Source organism: Podarcis gaigeae, assembly GCF_964106915.1.
Source record: "Podarcis gaigeae genome assembly, chromosome: 1".
Classification (NCBI taxonomy): Eukaryota; Metazoa; Chordata; class Lepidosauria; order Squamata; family Lacertidae; genus Podarcis; species Podarcis gaigeae.
Window position 1 is genome coordinate 71,324,811 of NC_139678.1, and position 11,563 is coordinate 71,336,373.

Below are 11,563 nucleotides of genomic sequence, written 5' to 3' on the forward strand. Positions count from 1 at the left end.
TTCTAGTCACTTTCAGAATGTAGACAATAAAGAATATTGATAGTCCCATAACAATTTCTCAATATCAGTGATCAAGTTAGTTAAATCTGACATTGTGTCTTGAGTACTGACTTAAGCATTACTCATTATATCTACATCCCAAGCCAATGGGTTCCCAAGCAGTCTCCCACACCAAACCAAGACCTGCTCAGCTTCTGCAGGGTTGGTGCATTATTTGCCTCCGACACCATGACTCACAGAGAACCACACTGCACAGTGCATCTTTTGATTCTTTTACCTGTAAGAGCAGGTTGTGTCATTCAGGTTAATGTACCGTACCTCAAGGAGCATCCTCTGGACTACAAAGTCTGCATAGGCTTCTTTGCTCTAGAACAAGTTCACTGCAGGGATAGAGAAACATGTACTGTGTCAGCTAACATGAATGAATGATTGATGTAAGCAACTATTTATATTAGTTTATTTTATATAAATGGCACCGTATTCCTGACTATATGATTTAAGGACTGCAGATACAGTGGTACCTCGGGTTAAGTACTTAATTCGTTCTGGAGGTCCATTCTTAACCTGAAACTGTTCTTAACCTGAAGCACCACTTTAGCTAATGGGGCCTCCTGCTGCTGCTGCATCGCCGGAGCACAATTTCTGTTCTCATCCTGAAGCAAAGTTCTTAACCTGAAGCACTATTTCTGGGTTAGTGGAGTGTGTAACCTGAAGCGTATGTAACCCGAGGTACCACTGTACTGCCGTTCACATGAAATACATGGCTAGGAATCCTACAAGTATGAATGAACAAGGTAACTGATGCGAACAACACTGCTGGTTTTTTTCTGAGAAAGTGGGTTCTGCCCATGAAAGCTTATGCCACAGGACTCCTAATTGTTCATATTACTATATGGTAGTTTCACATCCCATATTTTGAGAGAATATTTTAATGAACTGAAAGCCACATTCCAGTGAAGATAAAGTGGTAACACCACAGAAATTCTTCTCTTCAGCATACAATTCCAAGAGATATTTTCTGATGAAAAGGCTAATAAACCAATGGCAATGAGGACACTTAACATATGCAAATCTGTTCCCGTGAAAGAGTTAAAGTGCTTTATAATATAATTTTGCTTTCAGTGCCAATATAATTAGATTGTAACAAGCAAATCCTCACAACATAACACAGTGAAAATTTGAAAATTTGATTCTGCCTGGCAAACAACCAAGTCCCTGTGTGTGCGCAAACCTGACATTAATAAGCTACAAGAGATTACATGATTTAGAAAAGAAGCACTTGGTGTTACAAAATCAAATAATAGATCTCTAGGCTATAATTAGGAGAATTGGGATTCAACAATGAAGTCATAATAATGTAATTTAGCTGTAAGTAACAGAGCCATGGAGTCACATTAGGAGGTGTGATCACATCTTTCAGCAAAGCTCCACTGTGTAGACTTATTGCTGCTCCGTTTAGTCGAGTTCCCAGCAACCTGTTGGCACCGAATCATGAGCTGTCGGCCTCTTGTTCTCTAGGGGCAGTATGGCAAGGCGCCACCCATGCCTTTTTATTTCAGCCTTGTGACTTTTAAGTTCAAACAGTAAAATTATATATACTGAGTGCAAAGTTGCCAGCGAACATTTGTATAAACAGCATGACTGTAGGGGCCATCTGAGAAATAATAATGCATTAAATAATCACACAGTTAAAGCAATGCGTTAGATGTCTGCTTGGGTTGTGGGCATGTTAAATCTAGTTATTTCATTAGTCCTGGAGCATTTTTTGTTATATGAATTCTGTTGTTATGATATCTTAGCTGGAAAAGTGTGGTTGTTCCCCACCCCCATAAGTTAAGAATGTATTTTATTTATTGAATTTGTATACCTCCCTTCATCTGAGGATTGCAGGGTAATTTCCAATATAAAAACACAAAACACATAACATAGTAAGTAACAAACACAAACACACTCTGTTTAAAAGGCAATAGGTTGTTTAATTGGGCCTTGAAACTAGTTGGCAGCCAGTGCCGTCAGGCTAGGATTGGCGTTACTGTATATGTTCAAACCATCTTGCTTGCCTTCGCTAAAACATATTGTTACTTTTTAAAAAACCAAGGACAGTGAATGTTGTACATACACTGGGAAATAGACATAAATCATTTATGCAGCTAAGTACTTCATCTGAATGCTGCTCTGACATTTGATATTGATTGCTGACTTCCATTTGTAGAAGACTCTATAGCTGGGACTGAAGTCTCACAGACTCTCACTGATAAACTGATACTGACATCTGATTTGTGTAGGGCTGCCATACGTACAGGTTTCCCCGGACGCATCCAGGAATCAGGTGGATTTTTGCTGAATCGGCAAAATGGCTGGGAAAACCTGGACATATAGCAAGTAGGGTGATTTTTAAAATAAATTAAAGCTTTAAAAATCCAAGAGAATCCCAAAAAGTTATGGGGGGGGGGGCCTCAACAACTTTGACTAAAAACATCTGGGATATATGACAAACCTAGATTTCTGAGACACTGCAAACTTATTTTATGATCTCTTTACAATATGTGAACTCCATTTTCTTGCATTGGGTCGTTCAACACGATACCCCCCCCCCATACAAGTGTGCAAGGGGGTAAACCCTTAAGATGTCACAGAGCATGCTGGTCAGTAATCACACAGACCAAAGTTGGAGTTCACTCTTTACTAGCAAAAACACAATCTTCACAGACTTGGCTGAGCATCAGGCCTAATGAGCTCAGCATCTCATTCCTCAGTTACTGAGGCTGAAAGTCTCCCCACAGCTGTCTATGTTTCCTCTTCTCCAGGGCTTTTTCCCTCTGGGCAGCCAATCTCTCCTTCCCCCTTTTCATGCCTCTCCTTGTTCTGAGAGACGGGGAAGTTGAGCATGTTGCAGCAGGAAGGAGCTAACACCCATGACTCTTTATCAGCCCAGCTCATTTCTGCCTCTTGACCTCCTTCCCACTCACCAGCTTCAGCTTCTGATTCTGGGCTTCCCTCTGCCACAGAACCACCCTTCTCACCAAGCCCTGTCGCCTCCTAAGCTTCTGACACTTCCTCCTGCCAGTCTTCTCCTTTCTCTGACTACCCATCACCTTCCCTGCCCCTGCAGCTCTGAGCCTTCTTCCCTTGGTGGTTCCCCAGCTGGTTCCTCCCAACATTCCTCTGCGTCCTACCAGTCCATGACAAAGGAAGAGAAAAAGCTGATGAACGCTCATGTACATTACTATGTGCACATATCATAAATGCATATATTTTAGTCCATCAGCATAGGTTGGGAAGTTGTAACAAGCTCCTCATGCTGTAGATCAGTTGTGTCTTGTGGTGCCTTGGTGTATACTTGTTTTCCTACCTCCATGTAGGAAAACTACTATGTGTGAAATAGGTCTCAGTTTGGTTACTGGTATCAAATCATAAGGCCTTTTGAAATCTCACTGCATCTTCTTTGTAATGATATACACAATTAAAAATAAGATAGCTACAATGAAAACTGTGTATGTTTAATATGACAAAAAGTTCATAATTTCAGAACAAAAGACACCAACTCCAACAAAGCTTTCCTGACATTTTCTCTCTGAGGGTTTATCATATGGAGGAAGGTGAGATCCTTATTATCTAACTCAGATCAATTCATCACATTTATGAACATTGTTTTACCACTGTAGCAAAGTTAAGGACATCTTGTTATCCAAGCTTGTGCTTTCTTATTGAACTGCAGGCCTTGAGTTTTCCTATCATTTTCATGTGTTGAACTTTCTGAAGCAAAGAAAATACTGTTAGCTGTCAGGAGCCTGTTTCTAATTTGAATTTATTTGGTATGTGTTAGCCAGGACTGTTTCCTTGGCTCATATCATCTACTCATTGTAACTTAATAAAATAAATAAGTCAGCTTAGTTTTGTGAGTTGTGACTTGTGCAGTGGCTGGCACCTCATTATGACAAAAATGCTAGCCATTCACCGGGCAAGAGCTATGCTTACGTCAGTCGAGACGGCTGGGTATACATACAGTTTTCATTTATGCTACACACTATCCTTGTCTGAGTCAATTATCTCGCTGTGTGAATGAGAAAAGAAAAGAGCTGCAGTCCTATGCAAACTTACTTGGGAGTAAGCTCCACCAAACTCAGATGAACCTTCTGTCAATCATACATTTGCTCAGCCTGTGAGCTTGCACCCGTATACCCGTTGGCCTCTAAGTTCAAGACTTCAGTTCTTTTTAATCTTCTCTTCAATAATATTGGTTTTAGAGGAGATTTCCTGGTTTCAGCCATTCATTTCTTTCTGTAGTGAGGGGACCAGTGGAGGGGCAGAACAATGGTGGGAGATTCAGGACAGTCAAAAGTGAGAGCTTCACACGGTACATCGTCCATCTGTGGAACCCACTGCGATGCGAAATGTGGTGATGGACACCAACTTTTCCTCTTCTTTATTTTCTTTACTCACATGTCGCTATTTAGAATGAGGGTAGGCTTTCCCTGAACTGAGAATAGCTCCACGATTGTAGTCACACTCCTAATGTACTCTCATGTTCCTCCAGCAAGCAAATGTCAGAGTTATAAACATGTGCAAGAGAATGCCCCCTTTTTGGCTTAAAAAAATTTAATGCCTAATATTCCATAATACTGATATTGTTGAAAGTACAGGAGATTAGACGAGGAACTTTGTGACTCCCTGAGCAATAGGCAACATCAACAACCTTGTTCTTGTCATGAAATTTTATATGCAGCTAATGATTGCCGTCATGGGCAGTACTTTGACACTTCCATCTGCCCAACCTGTCCTCTGAACTAAGCTCACAAATTGACAGTTTGCACCAGTCAGAGGGAAGTGGCACAAAACAGATGTCTCCAAAACCACCCCCAACCCAAACACAGAAAGCAGGATGGTGCCTGTATGTATTCCACATAATGGAAATTACTGAGGATCCAGCCGGAATCTTTCCCAAAAGTCTTTTTCAAAGTGGTGGAGGGAAATGTAGGTTTTTGAGAACATTATCATACTTGCTGAATGATTTCGTGTGATAACCTGTCCAAAACATCTTTTAAAAGTTGCAACTATGCAACTATAAATGGTGCAAAAAGGCCTTGAGTCAAAAGCTTTTGGAAAGTCGAAGTACACTATGTCCACCAGGTCACTTCTGTCTATATAGTTGTTAACACTCGCAAAGAACTCTAATAGGCTGGTGAGGCAGGCCCTGAAGCCGTTCTGGCTCTGCTTCAGCAAGACTTGTTCTTCTACATGCTTGGTTATTTTCTCTTAAACAATACTTTCCACTAGTTTTCCCAGGACAGAGTTTCAGCTAATTAGCCGGTAATTTCCAGGCTCTCCCCTGGACCTCTTTTTAAACATTGGTATTACATTGGCTACTTTCCAGTCTAACACCTTGAATTAGACCCAGTGACTCACTGCCACTGCTTAGAGATTTTTTAAAATATCAAACAATATTTAAATAATTTCAAATAAATAAATAAAAATGCAGCACTTTCAGGACTAGTGACTTTATTTAAATAGCTTTGAAGGGACAAAAAGACAAATTCATGCAGGCTGCTAGCCATTATGGCTATATATTCCCTTCAGAATCAGACACAGCATGTATCTGAATACCAGTTGCTGGAAATAACAGTGAGAGAAGGATATTGTCATGGTGTCTCCTGCTTGTGGGCTTCTCAAGAGGCATCTGATTAGCTAAACCAACGGAGCTAAACTTATATAAGTGCAAGGGAGGATGTGAGCCTATACAATATCTGTGTATATGGATGGGACAAGTAATTATAAACAATTTCATTGAGAGCTTTCATCCAGGTTTTATTTTTAGTGAACACTTTTTGGGCTACCCACAACCTGGATTTTATGGCATATTGCTATCCATATCTCCACTGCTAACCATTTATCCTAAGTAAGAGAACACCAAATTCCGCCGAGTAGAATTAACCCAGATGCATTTTGATCCAACTTTATAGCATTCACAGCTATAAAATTAGGCTTTGTTTAACTATAATGGACACAAAGCTGAGATTCCCCAAATCACAAATGGCAAATAGCTGCCTCAGTACTTTGAATGTCAATTGTCATAAGGTACCCTAACTGTAATTTGTGCCTTGGCTAATTATTTCCCCTAGTCCCTACACAATCCTAAACATTTATATCCAGGATATCAAGAGAGAGTTAGAACAATTCAGATGTGCTAATGAAGCATCAGATGCCATGAATACACAATGATTCATTGGAAACTATTTGTTGGCTTCTTTAAATAGCAGAATACTCCAGATTCACTGAAAGGAATGATGCTGTGTCTTAGGACTACTTTATATAAGACATTATAAATCTTAACTGATTTTAATACTCTGATGTAAATTGCCTTAACTTAAATAATATTATATTGTTGTAACCTGCATTGTAATAGTCCACCTTTTTGGTGAAAGGTGGGTAAGGAATCCCATAAATGAACAAATTTTGTGGCAAGGAAATGATATAAAATACATGTGCATACAATCAGTTAAGAAGGACATGCATTTGTTTGCTGCCGTCAATGTGCTTGGTGCTTTATGGAAATTAGTTCCCTGCGCCAGGAAGTTTGCAGAGTGGGATGTAAAGACTTTAAATTTAAAAAAATACCCAAGCAAGCTTGGTTTAGGCAAGAGCTGTAGCTCGGTCTTAGGGCATCTACTTTACATGCAAAAGGTCCTAGCTTCATCTCCAGGCAGGCCTGGGAATGTCTCCTGTAGAGCCACTACCAGTCAGTATTGACATTGCTGAGCTAGATGAACCAAGGACCTGACCCAGTAGAAGGCAGCATCCTAGATGATGATGATGATTAAACACATGACTGCAAATCCTCTTTTGTTGGTGAGGAGTGCTGATGCTGTGTATAGGTGTATAGATCAATTTGGTGAAGATGTTCACTGCTTAACTATGTTTATATGTTCCAAATTTTTTATGCCCCAACCCAAAAGCTGTTCTATGAACCACCCTGTGATCTTTGGATGAAGGGTGGCGCACAAATTTAATAAATAATAATATTCTATGAATTAGCCAAAGAGCAGTCAAATTCTTGAAATAACAGAGCCCAGATTCTCCCTGTCTAAGCTGCTATTCAACACAGCTGGGCTGGAGACAGTCTACAACCCCAACCACCCTACCCAATGCTCAAAAAGGCTACAGGAGATTCTTTCTTGCATGTGCTGGTCCATTGGTAAGATGAGAGGTTTCCTGTGAGGTCTCTACAGTATGTCTCTGGGGGTTATGTGCCATCTCATTGCACACAGAGAGCAACGCCTGTTGGACTGAAAGCTGGGCATTCCAAGGTTGACATGACTAAACGCAGTGCAAGAGCAGGTGTTGGAAATGACAGGTTGCCCTAGGGATTCAGAGGTCTCTGGGACAGCCTATGGGAAGCTGCCTCATTCCAGGTCATAATCATCCATCTGTCTAGCCCAGTCTTGTCTACTTTGGCTGACTGAGGCTCTCTAGAGTCTTGGGCAAAGTTTCCCATCACTTGCTCCTCCTTTCTGAAGGAGAGATGGTGAAGGTTGAAGTTGGGACCTTCAGCATTCAAAGCAGTTACTTTAGCCCTGGGCTAAGTTCCCTCTTTCTTGGCATCCCTACACTTCCCAAGTTCCTACTTTCTAGTACCTTAAGTTGTGTTAACTTCTAAAGAGAGAGGAGGGGGGCTGAGCATGCTCAGTTGATATTCATGCAGCAGTGAAATAAAGGCACTCTAGTAATGCTATTGATAGGGACACGGGTGGCGCTGTGGGTTAAACCACAGCGGCTAGGACTTGCCAATCAAAAAGTCGGCGGTTTGAATCCCCACGATGGGATGAGCTCCCGTTGCTCGGTCCCAGCTCCTGATCACCTAGCAGTTCGAAAGCATGTCAAAGTGTAAGCAGATAAATAGGTACCGCTCCGGCGGTGTTTCCGTGTGCTGCTCTGGTTCGCCAGAAGCGGCTTAGTCATGCTGGCCACATGGCCCGGAAGCTGTACGCCGGCTCCCTCAGCCAGTAAAGCGAGATGAGCGCCGCAACCCCAGAGTCGGCCACGACTGGACCTAATGGTCAGGGGTCCCTTTACCTTTTTGCTAATGCTATTGACCTCATATGTTCCATTTTTTAAAAAAAAAACTGTATTATTTACCACTTAAACAGCCATTTAGATGTATAGTTAAAAAATAAATAGTCCTAGTTAAAAATTTAAAAAACTGGATTATTCATCTCAAAGCTGCAATGCAAGGATGTAAGGTGACGACTTCCAAGTCTACATTTCTATGTTTCTAACTCAAATCTCTCTTTGTCAATTTACACAGAGCCATTAGCCCCCCTTAAAGAGGGGTATTTTCAGCAATTTTTCAGGTAGTAAAAGAAAGAGAAATAAGCTCAAAACTCTGTCATCTCATCTTACAATAGTAACCTCTCCTGCCCCTACAGAAACTATCCTAGTCTTCACTTGACCTTTTCCCTCTGTCCGTGAAATTGCTGGAAAAGTGTAGGATGAATACTTTAGCCCAGCTCTAGACACTGGCCTTTGCTTTTATAGACTTGGAACTTTGAAGTGTCAGGCATAGCTCTAATGGCTTTAGCCCAAACGTAGCAGAGTTTTCCTGCACAGCGAAGAAGCTAGTTGAGGTGGAAATGACTTGTCAGCTAGACTCAGAATAACTATTTACAGGATTTATTAAAAGGAAAAATAAAACCAGCAGAGTTTCTGCATACAAAACAAAGCAAAATAAATCCTTTCCTTCTCTCTCTCTCTTAACCATACACAGCACTTCTTCTCCTAACACACCCACCTAACACAAACTGTGCTAGCATTCCTAGATAACAGAGTTGAGTGCTGGTCGTTAACCAATCAGAGTATGTACTTTCTAGGTCAAGCAGACCTTGGCTTTCTGCCAAGAGTAAATTGACACTGCCTTGAGTTAATTGTGTGAAGCCAGAATCTGTAAGTTTTCATGAGAATCAATTAACAGAAACTGAACACCCCCTCACAGATTCTGCTGGACAATTAACATCAAATAACACCTATGTAGGAGATTATTTTTCCAGCAAACCTAAACCCTTGCACATTTGCTTGTTCTTTATCTTTGCCAATGGTTTAGTTAATACATCTGCTACATTTTCTTCACTTGATACATAAGTACATGTGATTATATTGTCTTGTACACAGCAACGTACATTTTGGTATTTTACAGAGATATGTTTGGAACGTGCTTTGAAACCCTCTGTTTTACTTAAGGTTATACAAGCCTGATTATCAATGTAAACTTGTACTGGTTCTCCACAATTTACATTTAAATCTGCTAACAAATGCTTGAAATAAATCACCTCATTGCACAATTCACTCAATGCGGCGTACTCGGATTCCGTTGATGACACACTTACAACGTCTTGCTTGCGTGAACGCCAGCTGATTAAAGCTCCACCGACCATTATGACTAGTCCTGTGACAGATTTTCTATCTGGCAAATTTCCCCAGTCACTATCACAGAAGCAACTCAACATTTCATCCTCTGAAGAATTTAATTGTAACCTATAGCCAATTGTCTGTTTGAGGTATCTCAGAACTTGTTTTACCCCTTTCCAGGCATTTAGTGTGGGTTTTGAGACCAATCTACTTAATATGCCTACTGCATAGCTAATATCAGGTCTGGACCACTGTGCTAGATACAATAAACTTCCAATTACAGAATGATATACATCAGGATGTTCAAATTCAGGACTCTCATCTATATGAAGTGTTTTTATGAAACCTGGATCCATAGGCACCACTGCCCCTTTGCAATCCTGTATCCTGTATGTAGTCAGTAGTTGTTTAACTTTGTTCTGCTGACTAATTAGGCAGCTGCCATCTTGGGCCCAGCACACTTCCAACCCTAGATATGTCCTAACCGGGCCTAAGTCCTTCACTTTGAACCTACTGGACAATTGCTTGGCAAACCTTTTAGTTTGTTTATCTGTTTTGCAAGCATACAATACATCATCTACATAAATCAGACAAAACTCTTGATCACTGCCTGTACCACGTACATAAACACAATTGTCAGCTGTACTCTGCTTGAAACCAAATGACACTAAGGCCTCATGGAAACATTTGTTCCAAGATCTTGCCGCCTGTTTGAGACCATATAAAGCTTTGTTTAATTTCAACACTCTATTGGAACCTGTCTCATAACCAGGCGGTTCGGCTAGATACAGGTCTTCTGATATTGATGCATGTAAATATGCAGTCTGGATATCAAAATGGTTTAACAGGAGTTTTCTCTTTGCCCCAAGCGTTAGAATCAGCCTTACACTGTCCCCCTTAGCAGTAGGGGAAAAAGTCTCGTCATAATCTTTTCCAGGCCTCTGAGAGTATCCTTGAGCCACTAAACGAGCTTTGTATTTGTACTTTCCTGTCACCAGTGGTTTACGTTTGTACACCCACCTGCAGCCTACAATCTTTGCCCCCTCAGGCGCTGCTACTGGTGTAAAGACCTTGTGCTCATTCAGAGAGGACATCTCTTCTTCCATTGCCTGTTTCCAGAGCTCTGCCTCCTCTTTTGGTAACTTTAACACTTCCTGAAAACTCTTGGGCTCTGCAATTACACTAAACACATTTGCAGTATCTGGAGAAAAACGCACCGGAGGCACTCCTTTGTTTTGTCTTTTAGACCTTCTGGGAGAAAATTTTTCTTCTGACCCACTTTCCTCCTCAGAACTACGACCTCTCTTTTGTTGCGTAGCAACTGGTCTCTGGCTAATTCCACTTTCTTGAGAGCTCTTATCTGAACTTTCCTCCTCCTCAGACTCTGATTCTCTATGTTTACCTTCAGAGTCATGAAGCTCCTGGGAAGGTTCAAACCAAACCTCAGTATTGGCATGTAGTCTCTCCCAGCCACTATGTTCACAAAAACTGGCATTCCTGGAGATCACAATGCCATTTGTCCCTTCAGCAAAGCGGAAACCTTTTCCCAGCTCCTGGTAACCCACAAACACTAACTGTTTGGTCTTAGGATCTCCCTTCTTTCTCATTTGTTTTGGAATTAATACCCAGGCTTTTGATCCAAACACATGCAAATGGTCAATTTTGGGTTTTTTCTGAAACAATTTAAAGTACGGAGTTGTACCTATTGTTTGATGAAAGAGCCTATTTTGGAGATAACACGCGGTGAGCATGCTCTCCCCCCAATAAGACATGGGCAAATCAGCATCATCAAGCATGGCAAACATCATATTTTGTAAAGATCTGTGTTTTCGCTCTGCAACACCATTCTCCTCTGGGGAAAAAGCGTTCGTTTTTCTATGCCCAATGCCACACTTTTGTAACCAATCTCTAAAAGCATTTGACATAAATTCGCCACCTCTGTCCGTCTGAATCCTTCTGAGTTTAAGGGACAGAAATCTTTCCACAGATGCCACCCAGCCTTTAAACTTAGTGAACACGTCACCCTTATTCTTCATGGGAAAAACCCAAGAGTAACGTGTGGCGTCATCCACAATTGTTAATGAAAAACGCGATCCACCCCTGCTTACAGGAAATGGACCAATTACGTCCATGTGAACCAGCTGTAGCGGTGACTCACTAACTC

At 41.1% G+C, this 11,563-nt stretch overlaps 1 long non-coding RNA gene across 1 annotated transcript; it reads right to left on the reverse strand.

The window, feature by feature from the left end:
- Nucleotides 1-9,022: 9,022 nt before the first annotated feature.
- LOC310833903 lies at nt 9,023-11,241 on the reverse strand. The gene is made up of 2 exons (XR_014558995.1): nt 10,406-11,241; nt 9,023-9,896 (listed from the first exon to the last, which is right to left on the reverse strand). It is a non-coding gene; the product is annotated as an uncharacterized lncRNA (long non-coding RNA).
- Nucleotides 11,242-11,563: the final 322 nt, after the last annotated feature.